The sequence below is a fragment of the Azolla caroliniana genome, unplaced genomic scaffold (genome assembly GCF_043228905.1).
Source record: "Azolla caroliniana isolate FFs.n. ecotype wild unplaced genomic scaffold, voAzoCaro1.0.p SCAF_13, whole genome shotgun sequence".
Classification (NCBI taxonomy): Eukaryota; Viridiplantae; Streptophyta; class Polypodiopsida; order Salviniales; family Salviniaceae; genus Azolla; species Azolla caroliniana.
This window is the reverse complement of record NW_028230448.1, coordinates 15009936-15022741: the sequence shown is the minus strand read 5'-3', so window position 1 is coordinate 15022741 and position 12806 is coordinate 15009936.

Below are 12806 nucleotides of genomic sequence, written 5' to 3'. Positions count from 1 at the left end.
AGTATCCTTTCCCCATTAGGAAATTTGTCATTCTAAATTTCCACACCGGGAAATTGTTTTTATCTAGTTTCTCTGTAACTATTTGGCCCGCATTCTCTGCAGCCATTATCTCTTCCAAACTAGGTTTTCTGTTACAATTACTTCAACAAGTAACTTTCTGATTCAGATCAGCAAACAGAGAAATACCTTTCTCAGATCTATGCACTTTTGTACTCTTCTTTATGAGCAACCCTGCTCTGATACCATGTTAATAAAACGTGAAGAAGGCACTCGAGCTCTTCTTATGTGTGCGGCGGATCGTGGTGTGCTAGATCGTTTAGTGCTCAAACACAGAAGGGAAGGGGGAAGGAGACTTACCTCTGTAGCAGCCAAAACTTCTTCTATTTCATTATGCGCAGAGCTCTACTTGCTCTCGTTTGTTTCTCTCTCTTGCTCTCACTCTCTGAGTTCTTTCTCTCTATACTCACTATCTCTCTCTCAGAGTTCTACTTCCTGTATATCTTCTTCTCTATTTTCTTACTCTCTTACTTTCTACCTAAGTAATAAGTTACTTACGTATGCAGCTAATTAGTTGCCTGTAGCTAATTAGCTATCAGTCGCTAAATAGCTGTCAGTCGCTAAATAGTTGTCAGTAGCTAAATAGCTATCAGTAGCTAATTAGCTGTCAGTAGCTAATTAGCTGTTTCTCCTTTATGTTCACAAGTAGCTAAATAACTACTATAGCTTATTTCCCAATAAGCATCGCATACCATGTTGAGCTTGCTTCTCAACACCCTTGGATAGAGACACACCGCAAAGAGTATGGACCGGCAAGGACGTGTCCTATCGGCATCTAAAGGTATTTAGATGCCTTGCTTATGTGCATGTGGTGAAGGACAAGAGAGCAAAGTTAGATCTGAAGTCCCGACCATGCATATTCCTTGGATACAACGATGATGAGTTCGGTTACCGGGTGTGGGATCTGGTCGACAATAAGGTGTTCCGGAGTCGTGACATAGTCTTCATGGAAGACAGGACCATTGCCGACTGGGAGTCGGAGAAGAAGGTGATGAACTCCGGATCATCCAATGAAAACTGGTTTGAGGACACAAGGACCTACCCGGTTGAAAACCGGATGTTGGCTAGCAACCGGAGGACACTCAACGAACCGGCCGGATACGACAAGAAAACGAATCGACTGAAGAAGAAGAAGAAGACACCGGAACCGGACAAGATCCTGAATTGGATTTGGATTTGGAACAAACGGAGGAACCGGTAGTCAGAAACCAAGGACAGAGATACCCTTTCCGAGAGAGAAGCACCCCCCGAAGATTTCCGGATGCAGAACATGTGTCGCTAACCGATGAGGGGGAGCTAGAAAGTTTCGAAGAAGCAAAGAAAGACACCCACAACTGCAAATGGTTGAGTGCCATGCAGGACGAGATGGATTCCCTACATGAGAACCACACGTATGAACTGACGAAGTTGCCGAAAGGAAAGAGGGCACTTCAGAACAAGTGGGTGTACAAGCTAAAACTGGGAGATGCTGGAAACCCACCTTGATACAAAGCCCGGATCGTGGTGAAGGGGTTCCAACAGAAGAAAGGAGTGGATTTCGATGAGATTTTGGCCCTGGTAGTTAAGACGACTTCCATCCAGACGGTGCTAAGCATAGCGACAAGCATGAACCTTGAGGTAGAGCAACTAGACGTAAAGACAACGTTCCTCCATGGTGACCTCGAAGAGGAGATCTACATGCATCAACCAGAAGGATTTGAGAAGAAAGGGAAGGAGCACCTAGTGTGCCGGCCGAAGAAGAGCTTATAAGGATTGAAGCAAGCTCCCCGACAATGGTACCGGAAGTTCGACTCCTTCATGACCGACCAAGGGTACCACAAGACGCAGGCCGATCACTGCGTGTTTGTGAAGAAATTTGACGGAGGAGATTTCCTGATACTCCTCCTATATGTGGATGATATGCTGATCGTTGGACGAGACCAAGACAAGATTTGGATGCTGAAGAAGGCTCTGAACCGGACCTTCTCAATGAAAGATTTGGGTCTGGCAAGACAGATCTTGGGAATGCACATCATCCGAGTCCGGTCGAAGAAGCTGTTGTGGTTGTCACAGGAGAAGTACATGACAAAGGTGCTTCAACGGTTCAACATGTCGGAGGCGAAGCCGGTCGGATCGACACTTCTGGCAAACTGCAAGCTATCCAGAAAACAAAGTTCGAGGACAAAGGCGGAAAAGACGGATATGATGAAGATACCATATGCCTCTACCATCAGAAACTTGATGTATGCAATGGTATGTACCCGACCGGATATTGGATATGCAGTCGGAGTGGTAAGCCGGTTCATGAGCAATCCCGGAAGAGAGCATTGGAACGCGGTCAAGTGGATACTCCAGTATCTGAAAGGCACGAGTATGTGCCTCCGGTTTGGCTCCGGTAATCCCCAACTTGACGGATTCAGAGATTTGGATATGTCGGCTGATGCGGATATTAGCCGGTCTACATCCGGATATGTCAAAAGACGGTTTTGTTGTCAACCATGGAGGCGGAGCACATGGCATTTGGACTTATGCAAGGGGAGCTGTTTCGTGGCAGTCGAGGCTGTAGAAGACGGTTGTGTTGTCAACCATGGAGGCGGAGCACATGGCAGCTGTAGAAGCCGGCAAGGAGTTAATCTGGATGAAGGGCTTCATCGAAGAGCTAGGAATCCAATAAGAGGAATACCGGCTCTACTGCGACAATCAAAGTGCCATCTACCTTGCAAAGAACGCGACCTACCATTCCTGGACGAAACATATCCAACGAAGGTACCACTAGATTTGGGAGAGAGTAGAAGATCAAGAGTTCGTGTTGACGAAGATCCACACGGAGGAGAACCAGTCGGACATGGTTACCAAGGTGTTGACAACCGGCAAGCTAGACGTGTGCCGAAAGCGGATCAGGCTGGCAAGACATCCCATGCTGGAGTGAAGGGGGAGATTGTTGGGAAATCGGTCCCTCTGGATGGGATCCAGTTATGAATGAAGAGGACCCGGTGAGAATCGGAAGAGAAGACATATTTGTAAATATGTTTTGAGTAAGCCTATTGAGGCTATATTGTGTATAACTGTTGCATAGAGAGAGAGATACAGAGCGATACTCTGTTGTAACTGCCACTTGGCGAAGATACAGAGCTCGAGGTCGTTGCCTTTGAGTTTCTGATTGTACCCTTTTTCTTCACAGTGATAGTTGGAGTCTGTGGGCTCCCGTGGTTTTTGCCATTTAGGGTTTTCCACGTAAACATCCTATGTACTCTTTATTGTTGTGTGTGTACGTGCGTTCACTCTCTATTTCCCATTTTTTTGTTTCATTCTCATAGAAGTGATTCATTACTCAGTTGTGGCAAAGCAATATTCCGCGTTTTTCCTTCAATTTAAACTCTAATACACTTTATTCCCACTCAATGACTCTAATCACTAGGCCATCCACACTTATTTATTATAATTTTGTTTTCTTATTTACATATTTTGTGATATGAGTGGATCCTTGTTTTTCCCACTTTTCTCCCTTTGGCCACACCATTGAAAGACAGATATGTGCGGAAACGTATGTGAGGACCTGTTGGTTATGCTCAACAAACAACACAGCGGGAAGGCAAAAATATATAGACAAATGATAGATACAGACAGATGAAGCTTTAATGGAAGCTCTCTTTATTTTTGTTCTCTCTCTCTCTCTCTCTCTCTCTCTCTCTCTCTCTCTCAGAGACTCGATGTACAAGATGATCATGTGATCTCTGCTTTACAACGTTAGGTTATCGCTTATATACTAAGCCCTAACTATATGGACGAGTTCACACTAGGATACAAAGTGGAAGGAGTCGGCCTTTTATGCCAACAAACTCCCCCGTAAAAGGACTTCTCTTTCCTAACATGTAGATGTGTTTGGGATTGTCTCCCTCGTAAACCTAGATTACAACACTAATCTAGATTTATGTTACAAGTTGGTCGACATATAGTCGAGTTGGCATAGGTGAGGTCTGTGTCGAGCCTAGCATGGCTCATTATCATGATTGATTCGGTCGACTCTTACCTTTTGGTCCTCATTCGGCTTTCTTCTGCTCAGTCGTTTGTCGTAGTCCCACCTTTGTCCTTAGTGCTCCGAAGCGTTGATTTGGGAGTGGCTTTGTCAGGCAATCAACGATGTTCAACTCGGTGTCGATCTTCTAGACTTCGAGCCTCTTCTAAGTTATAAACTCCCGGATGTGATAATACCGTACCTCAATGTGCTTCGTCTTTGCATGATAGACGGGATTGTTAATGAGGTGAATTGCACTCTGTGAGTCGCAATAGATGGTCGGCGTTGGTCATTCGATTCGTATTGTAGATGAGATGTTGGCAAATAGTCAGTGCAGCCAGATTGCTTCCTTCGTTGCCTCTGATGGTACTATGTACTTGGCCTCTGTGGTCGACAAGGCCGTGCACTCTTGAAGCTTTGACCTCCATGATATCGCATTGTCACCATAGGTGAAAATATAGCCTGATGTTGACTTCCGATTGTTCGTATTTCTGGCATAGTCAGAGTCAATGTAGTCTTCAACTTCAGCTGAGGTTGTCAAACCAAAAGTCAGCTGTGTATCTTTGGTCCCTGTCTGGTACTTGAAGATGTGCTTGACAGCCTCCCAATGCTTCCGTCCTAGGTTTGACATGTATAGGTTGACCACTCCTACAACATAGGCTAGGTCGGGTCAAGTCGCCACCATTGCGTACATGATACTTCCTACAACCAATGCGTAGGGAATCTTTCCATTAAGCTCTCTCTCCTTGTCCGTTGAAGGAGAGTCTCTATCCGATAGTTGGATCGACGTCGGAAGCGGTGTTGGTGCTGGCTTCGTATTCTGCATGTTGAAGCGCCTCACCACCTTCCAGATATAGTTGGATTGGGAGAGTCGGAGAGTCTTGGTCGTCCGATTTCGCTTGATTCTGATGCGCAGTATGTGACGGGCTTGTCCAAGTTCCTTCATCGCGAACTTGTTGTGAAGGTTCCGCTTCAGCTTTCCAATCTCTGCTTGATTGCTTCTTGCAACCAACATGTCGTCGACATATGGGATCAGATAAATCCTAGACTCGTCGGTCAGTTGCCAAAAATACATACATGGGTTGGAGTCGGATCGACGATATCCAAGCTGCTTGATGTAGGAGTCGAACTTTTGGTACCACATCCTCGACACTTGTTTCAAGCCATAGAGACTTTTCTTCAGTTGGCATACGAGGTGACTTTCCTCCCCCGTCGTCGTGAGACATGTAGATGTCTTCTTCTAGATCTCCGTGTAGAAATACCGTCTTTACATCCAACTTCTCTAGCTCGAGGTCTTCTGTCACCACAACTCCTAGTAAGAGTCGGAGGGTGGTCATCTTGGATTTCATGGCTTGGAGCCATGTTTCGGCGTCCGTTGTAGCCATAGCTTCTTCATGAGTGCTTGGTTCGCCTGCATCGGTGTAGTTGACGTAGTCGAGGCCCGGTTGAAAAAACTTTGTTGGCCTTTGAGTTTGTCCTGATCTTCTGGGTGCAAAGACAAGTGGTTCGGATTCTTCGATCGGCTTTATTGGTCAATCGGTATGTGTTGAACCATTTGTGTCAAGAGTCTTGTTAGGTGACCTGCCCCCAAGTCGGGATTTCGGTGGTGCCACGTTGTCCTCCCCTATGGACTTTGTCGACTCGGTTCTATTTCCTACTCGCATCTCGTTGACTTTGCCTTGTTCGACTCTTGTTGAATCGGCTTTGGCTTTGATGGCATTGTCTTCGAGTTCGACTATTGGACCTGTTGCCGATTTGGAGTTGGCATGTATATTGTTGGCTTGTTCGAGTTTGATAGTTTGTCGAATCTCTGATTTGGCTGGGTGCGATGGTCTTTCTACGACATCTCTGTCGACTTCGAAGGATACCTTTTTACCAACTATTTTCTGCTGGTTCCGTTGAGAGAAGATAGAGTCTTCATTGAAGACTACAACATTGCTCCGGATTAGCTTCCGGTTCTCAGGGTCCCATAGGCGGTAGCCAAAATCCCCATCGGTTCCATAACCGAGAAATATGCATCATTGCATGGGGTGCCAACTTGGTCCTTTTCTCCTTGGGGATGAACGCGTAGGCTTCGCATCCGAATACACGGAGCCTATCGTAGGTCGGCTATTTGCCTGACCATAGTGCATGTGGCACTTCAAGCTTGGTTGCCTTCGACGGTGATAGATTTACCAACTATACTGTCGTTTACAATGCTTCAGCCCAGAACTCCAGCTTCAGTCCAACTTGTTGGAGCATTGTCTTCACTCTCACTTGGATCGTTCGGTTGATCCATTCTGTCACTCCATTCTACATGGGTGTGTAAGGAACGGTCTTTTGGTGCCGGATCCCTTTGTTGGATAGGTACTGCTTGAAGGCTCTGGAGGTTATTTGCCTCCGTTGTCGGATCAGAGTGTCTTCACTCGGTGTCCCGAGCGGTTCTCCACTTCAGATGTCCACCAAGTAAAGATCTCGAGCGCTTCGTCTTTGGACTTGATTGAGTAGGCCCAAACCTTCCGTGTATAGTCATCTACAAAGGTGATGAAGTACCGGGAGCCTCCTAGTGATCATTCTGGCATGGGCCCACATATATCTGTGTGCACGAGCTCTAGGGGCTTTCATACCATCTTGTAGTGGAGAGTGTGTGGACTTCGGGTTTGTTTCCCATATCGATAATACTCGTAGAAGTCTGTCTTTGCTTGGATTTTAGGGATGTAGCCGACCGCCACCAGTCGATCAAGTCCGGCTTGAGAGATATGGACAAGTTTGCCACTCTCTTTCCTCTTGATCGACCAGTAGACAGAAACATTGTGGCCAGCTTTTATGCAATTTGTGCAGAATTCACCTGATCGGCTTGTTCTCGACTTTGACCATTGTCGGTCTCCCCTTGTCTTCGATCGGTTGGTGTTCCGACTGGTTCTGTTGGCTTGTTCTCTCATTCGACTCTGTTGGACGAACGACTAGGTTGAGTGATGGGCTTGTGCCGATTCATCGATGGTGAGTCCCATCGATTTTCATCGAATGTCATCAGTGAGGACTTGGCCAATTGTCTCATTCAGATTTAGGATGGGTCGGCTATTGGCGTATGTCGTGTAGAATACCTCCCAACTCGCCGGCAAGCTCGATAAGAGGGCAAATGCTTTCACTTCTTTTTCGAAGTTGATCCCTTGTGAGGAGAGTCCTGACAACACCCGACTGAAGATGTTGATGTGATAGGTAGTCGGATCGGTCTCTCTCATCTTCATGTTGAACAATTGTTTGATCAAGATCAGTATTGAAGATGAGGACTTTTTCTCGTACATGGCTTGTAGCTTCTCCCATAATGAGAACGTTGTCGTCTCTTTTGCCATGCTGAAGTAGAGGTTTTCGGCTAGGTGCATTCGAATGGTGGAGCGTGCGATTTCGTCCATTGATCTCCACTCACCGGCTGACATTGAAGCAGGCTTTTCGGAGTGTTGAATGGCCTCGACCTGTCTTCGAATAATCAACACATTCTGCATCATCTCCTTCCATAGGGCAATGTTTTTGTCGTCGAATTTTCGGAACTCAACTCTTATACAAGATGTTGACGCCATGATTCTTTTGAAAGTGAGATTTGTTAACCTGGTCTTTTTCTTTTCTTTGAGTCCTTTGTTTTTGCTGTTTTTTGCCATCGAGTCGCGGATCGCTCTAATACCAGTTGAAAGACAGATATGCGCGGAAATGTATGTGAGGACCTATCGGTTATGCTCAACAAACAACATAGAGGGAAGGCAAGAAGATATAGACAAATGATAGATACACACAGATGAAGCTCTCTTTAATGGAAGGTCTTTTTATTTTTGTTCTCTCTCTCTCTCTCTCTCTTAGAGACTCGATGTACAGGATGATCAAGTGATCTCTACTTTACAACGTTAGGTTATCGCTTATATACTAAGCCCTAACTATATGGACGAGTTCACACTAGGATACAAAGTGGAAGGAGTTGGCCTTTTATGCCAACAACCACATCACGACATTCACCCCCACCAAACCACACATCCTTTGACATGTGCCATGAAAAGAAGGTGATTGGCGGGACCAAAGGTAGTCAACCTTTGATTTCTTCTTTCAATATGCCTCACATGTGCGGTCTTTGTTCATCCATTTCGAGCACGTTCATTCTTGCCACCTGAACCACCGTCACCATCCGATCCACCATATCCTTCACCTGCACTTCACATTACCATGATCAGTCTTAGAGACGCGGTCGTCTAGTGCGGAACAAATCAACACTCTTCTAAAAGAAGATCATAAACAGATACAATCAAGTTAGATTGATGGCAATAGAGACATAGAACAATGAGCCACTTAGAATGCAAGAGAGAGAGGGTGAGATGTTGGGCACAAGATGAACTATATTATCTCAACCCTCAAAACTAGGTTACAAAGTTAGTTTATATATTGACTAACTTAGGGCAACTGCCCTTCTCACTATTTACATAAATACCCTAGACCTAGTGTGTACAAAAGGAGATAGTGTGAATATGTCCATTAGAGACCCACATTCAACACTCCCCTGTAATGGGCATATACATTGAAAATTTGTAAATCTAAATGAATGTACAATACAGATTGATACAAAGTTTTCGAGCAAATTGAAATTTCTTTCAAGTGGGTGAACTTCGGAAAACAAAAAAATTGAGCTGGCTGAGGTTGGGGAAGCTAAAGCTGAACTTTGAACTGTCGAAGTCGATTTTTCGAAAACATCATGAGTGTCCAACTTAATTGGACTGATTTTTTGTTATGCCCATCTGGTGTCGACGGGATCAGAATCGATCCGCAGAAAGACACTTGGTCATCCCATCTGCGACATTATCGGTTGTAGATATCTTCTCGAGGCCGATTTTCCTTGAAATGATGCAGTCCCGAACAAAGTGATATCGAACGTCGATGTGCTTAGAGAGTTGCGATGAATTGAAATTTTTGATAGAGCGACAATGCCCTGATTGTCACTGTAGAAAACTGGAGCCGAGTCATATTCGACTTGTCGAAATGTGCAAGCCAACCGACTGAGCCGTAGGGCCTCTTTCGCTGCGTCGGACGCAACTACGTATTCGGCCTCAATCGTTGATGTGACAGTGCACTCCTAAAGTTTTTATTTCCACGAGATTGCTCCATTGCCGAATATAAAGCAATATCCGGTTGTCGATTTTCGACTGTCCACACAGCCGGCAAAGTCCGAGTTGGTGTAGCCAACTACACCTGAAGTGTCGTTCAAACCCAATAGAATCCCAAGGTCTTTTGTGCCCCCCAGATATCTGAACACATGCTTTACTGCGTTCCAGTGTGATCGGCCAGGGTTGTGCATGAATTTGCTGACGACTCCTACTGCGTGAGCAATGTCAAGCCGTGACACGACCAGTCGTGTACATCAGGGAGCCGACTGCTGGTGCATATGGTACTGACTTCATAGTTTCCCCCGCTGAACCGGATATCAGGCAGTCTCGGTGAGACAGCCGAAGGCTAATGGGGAGAGGGGTCGAAGTAGATTTCGCTGATTACATGTTGAAGAGTTCGAGGACACATTTAATATAGTTGGATTGGGATAGAAACAATTGTCTTTGATTTCGATTCCGACTAATCTTCATGCCGAGAACGTGTCTTGTTGTGACCGTAGCGTCGTGACAAGGAGTGCGAGCTAACTAGCACAACTATTGAGATGATATGGGAAGAGTAAGAAAAGAAATAAAGCAATGATGCAAGTGAAACTAAGGTGAGTAGGATTAGAGGTGAACAAGAGTAAAAGAGAATGAGCTGAAAGAAGAAGAGAAGAGCGAGTGAGAAAAAAAGAAAAGCTTAAGAAATTTTCATTACAAAGACCTTGTGCAAACTAGTTTCGCTCTAGGTAGAGCTCATCAGTGCCAATGTCATTTACAACAAGAGGGTAGGTTTATATAGGAGGAAGAGAGAGAGAGAGAGAATAGGAGTTTAATGAGGGGAGAGAGGGAAACGGGGAGTCATGATAGGCAAAGGATTGATAAGTGAAAGTGGGCTAGAGGGGGGGTTATATGTATGTATATGATAAGTGATAGGTGGGGGTGGGGGCGGGGTCTAAGAAGAGGGGTATTATAGGGGTGGGATATAAAAGGAATATAGTATTAAGTGGGAGTATTTATTGATTTATATTTAGTTTTGACGAGAAGGGAATGAATGGACTTAGACTTAGTCCAACATATGAAGGGTCACGATAATTCGCATAGTTGGGGATGTGTGGCTAAATCTCCGTGGAGGTTTTCTAGCATGTTGTGAATTCCTAATCTAGGGGTATCTTTTGTATACCTAAGTTTGAAGATGACAGGTATAAGGGTACTTTTAGGTTTTCTACTAAATACTAGTGATTTCCTAACGCTAAATAGGACCTTTTTATAATTCTCTAATATAAAAGAAAGGGGATATAACACGTTTGCGTTCACAAGTGGAAGGATCGCGCATAAATGGAAGGATAAGGGAAATTTTAGGGCTTTTTCAATGATTTTACAAAACACATTGATACTAGTATCATACATGTTCAAACATACTATGAAAAAGGTTAAAAATCCACTATTTTCGTGATTTAGAAGTAACTAAAAAAAGTCGAATTTCAAAAAGATACATTCTCAATTTATATCACAAACTTTACAACCAATGTTATTTTATAAGAAACGATTTTTTAGAAATCATAAGAATTCAAAACACATGCTTTTATATTACTCGATTTGTTACAAGCGGAATGTAGTTACACTTAATAGCCAAATATACATTCATGATCACTCCTTTACGGAGAATCACTACTATAACTAATATACAATGACGATTCCTCCTCATCATCCTCGGATGTACCAATCAGTGCATTATCTTCGTCATAAACCAAATGGTTTGACTCTAGATTATATGTAGCAGATCTCGTTTGCCTTTGACTCGAGCCACCTTGTAGACCTGGTAATTTTTCTTTTATTATATCTATTGTTGACTTCCTTAATCGTCCGGCTTTTGTAAGTGTGAAGTCGTACACGATGATATCCACATCAGAGATATCAAGGGTCGAGGTGTTACGAATGTTTCGCTTCCTCTTCCTACCTCCCCTTCTTGTTGGGCATTCAATCATCTCCAATGTATACTTACCTATAAAAGCATTTGCACTTCTAGTGTTGTACCAATGAACATTTATAGACTTGATCGTGTTTTCTATTTCATGCATTAGCACTTCTAGAATTTTACCAACCCAAAATTGGTGGCCATGTGAGTTCTCATCAGCCGGCGTTGCAATCAACATCCCCGCGGTAAGCTCTTGCAAATTGCCTTGCCATCTAGCTTCGGCTGCTTTGGTCATCCTTGGTCCCACATAAATGTCTCTTTGTTGTGGATGGACTAAGCTGTCATTAATTGCATTTACTAGTTGCTCCGGAGTTCTATTTACGCGATCATGTTGCAGCGACCATGTGAATGGCGTTTCCAAATTCCAATTATCAACAGATACACAATTGTCTATAATTTCTTTCTGATCACTATAAAATACATCCCACCATGACGTGTCTTATTGTGCAGCATATTTCTTGGCGGCCTCAATATGCTTTCTTTTTTCTTCTAAGGCTTGGAGCCATGACCGTTTTTGTTCCGATACCAAGTCGCTCTGCAACTGTCCTTACTTCTCAATTGGCATTTGCTTAGCTCCATGGACAATTGTACTCGGCATACAAAGTAATAACTGGCAACCACCTTCAGGTTCCCATGTTGTAGAAGATGAATATTGTTTAGCATACAAAAGTGTAGAACCACTTATTCCATTTTTCTTTATCATAAAAATGTGATTGAAACTTATATTGTTTAACTGAGCAAGCACTTTAACATTCCCACCACCCCCATCTGATATATATCTCTTAAAGTCATATACCTCCTTCAAGTGTAACACTTTTGGGCGTGGTGTATATGCATCACAAATGACATCAAATAGTTTAGGTAAAGTGAAAGCATCATGCCGAGACAACTGTCTGGAGAATGTGCTAAACATCTGATCTATATGGTCATGTGTGTGGCCAACCAAAGGAAATTGACTTTCACTTTCCTAAACAATTCTAGGTTGACCAACATACTTAGATAGCCAAATACAGTTGAATTTTTGTTCTCTCTAGCAGTATTGTCCAATTGAATGTATAGAACAGGAGGGAAAGGTTGGCCCCAAGACATCAAAACTCGGTGAATCACTGTAACTGTTAGGTTAGGGTCATTGTGAACATTGGGGTAAGTAATGAAGACGTGAGGTTGAACAGACCTATTATAAGCCAAGCATCCCACCAAGTGCATTTGAACAAGGCACTCATCATTGACATCTTTGGGGAGCCTCCGCATATGCGGCAAGCATGTCTTCTTATGGTCCATGCCATCTATCATTAAGCACATGTATTGTTTGGGCCTCTTCAAACACTTCTCTCTATGATGCATCACCTTCTTTCATTCTAAGGATTGTGCCTCACGATGCTCTTGTAGTAACTTCTTACTCGTATCCTTTTCCATTGATGTCTTTGCACCTTTAGCCAAACTTTTAAGATTTGCACAAATGGAGCAATACCCCATACGTACTTTACGAGGAATAATAACATTTGAAAACCGAGCTCTCCATAATCTTGTGAATTGGCTATAGGTGATAGACTTATTACGTGAGCCCAACATATCAGATCGATAGACATCATAAACTTCCCGACGTGTATAATTATAAGAAAGATGCATCCTACCTGTAGTGGGCATTACTTCACAATTTAACTGAAAGTAAGTTTTC